The sequence below is a fragment of the Panthera tigris genome, chromosome C1, assembly GCF_018350195.1.
Source record: "Panthera tigris isolate Pti1 chromosome C1, P.tigris_Pti1_mat1.1, whole genome shotgun sequence".
Classification (NCBI taxonomy): domain Eukaryota; kingdom Metazoa; phylum Chordata; class Mammalia; order Carnivora; family Felidae; genus Panthera; species Panthera tigris.
In genome coordinates this window covers 11858046-11860134 of record NC_056667.1, presented here as the reverse complement: position 1 = coordinate 11860134, position 2089 = coordinate 11858046, and positions in this window count along the sequence as shown.

Genomic DNA, 2089 nt, shown 5'->3' with positions numbered 1-2089 from the left:
TCCCCGCGCCTGCGCCCTGAAGCGCGCCTCCGTCGCGGGCGCCGGCACGCAAGGCTTTACTCAATGGACCCCGCCCCTTGCCAAGCCCGGAAGAAGCGCCTGGCCAGCGCCCATGAGCATCGAGAAAGCCATCTTGGAAAAGGGCAGAGGAACCAGAAGGTTGCCATTTTTCTTAAGGGCAACGTGTTAGCTCTTGTACTCAATGAGAGAGTCCACGTGAAGTCATCGTCCTGAGTAGGGAAAGTGTGTTCTTTGGAACCATCTTTTCTAAGGGCAGGCAATTACTGAGAACCTTTTTTTTTTTTTTTTTTTAAGTGACTGGTAATCTTCATGAACTGCAGATGACGTATTTTTTTTAAAGTTCTTAAAATATTTTTATGCCTCAATAGAGGATGAAAAACATCTGATGCATAACACATTTTGTTATGTCTATGTGATAAGGTGAAAATCGTTACAGTTTTTCCTTCACATAAAGCATATTCCAAGCAACTGTTAACTAAAACGGTAGTTTTAGTTGATAATACTGCACCTGAGCTGGCCAACCAGAACCACAAAAGTTCTCCTGAGTCTTCAATGACAGATACAAACATTAGCATTTCCTTAAACATTTATTTATGCATCTTCCTAAACGGTATTCCTGCTTTATTTTTCTACAGTACAGAAGTAGAGACCTTGAACTTTAAAGTTCAACTTTGGACACTTCCAACTTGAACAAGTTTGTGCGATCTTATGCAAGTTACTTGTGGGTTCTGTGCTTCAGTTTCCTCAAGTGTAAAAAAAAAAGATAATAATAGTAGCTGCTTCAAAGGTAGATTGTAAGAATTAAACTAGTTACTATGCTGAGAAGCATTGGGCAGTGCTTGACCCATAGTAAGAGTTCCAAGGGTTAGCTATTATCATTGTGAGGGTGTCTTGCCTCCCTAAAAAAACCCTGCAATTCTCTAATCGTCCTTTCTTTCCCAAAACACAAAAAAGGGGGAAAGCAAACACCATGTATTTTTATTCTCACTGTCATATTCCCATGGGCTCCCCAGTTTTAAAAACCTGTCATTTGGTAGTGGTGCATTTAGCTATTTGTAATCAAATTACCTAACTTGGAATGTGTTTCTTCTCATGTTTTTAGCACGTCATTAATCTTTCTAAAGTAACAGCTTCCTGTTGAGAATTTTTTATTCTTTTTTTTTTAAAGTCTATTTACTTATTTTGAGAAAGACAGAGACAGTGTGGATGGAGGAGGGGCGGGGGGAGGGGGGGGGCTTGAACACACGAAACCAAGATCATGACCCGAGCTGAAACCAACAGTTGGACACTCAACAGACTGAGCCACCCAGGTACCCCAAGAATTTTTGCGATTTGCATTCCTAATAATTATTATATAAGCTGCAATCATGTGTTAAATGTTACTAGTTTTTATTTAGAAGTTAAAGTGACATGCTTACTAATTCTGGTTTCATGACTTCCTGTCTCTGAAATATGGATAATCTCTGGGTATGTCCTCAGTCCATGGTTTTTACATAGATGCTCATGATGTAAGCTCCCTACTTGAATGCTAAAGACTCCCAAAGTTGACTTCCAGCCCTGACCTGACCTGGTGTTACCAATTCTTTTTTTTTTTTTTTTAACGTTTATTTATTTTTGAGACAGAGAGAGACAGAGTATGAACGGGGGAGGGGCAGAGAGAGAGGGAGACACAGAATCGGAAGCAGGCTCCAGGCTCTGGGCCATCAGCCCAGAGCCCGACGCGGGGCTCGAACTCACGGACGGTGAGATCGTGACCTGAGCTGAAGTCGGACGCTTAACCGACTGAGCCACCCAGGCGCCCCACCAATTCTTAATCTAGGCTTCTTACTGGCATCTCCACATTGGATATTCCATTAGCAATTCAAATTCTCTATGTATAAAATATAATAAAATATTATGAACAGCCTGACCAATGTCAGAGAAAAAGCATTTTGTCTTGTTCACTCTCTGGAGTTATGTTTACTTTGTTGGGTTTTTTAAAAAAGATTTTATTTTTTTTTTTAAGTTTATTTATTTATTTTGAGAGGTGGGGGTGGGGGGGAGGCACACTTCAGGGCAAGGCTGCAAG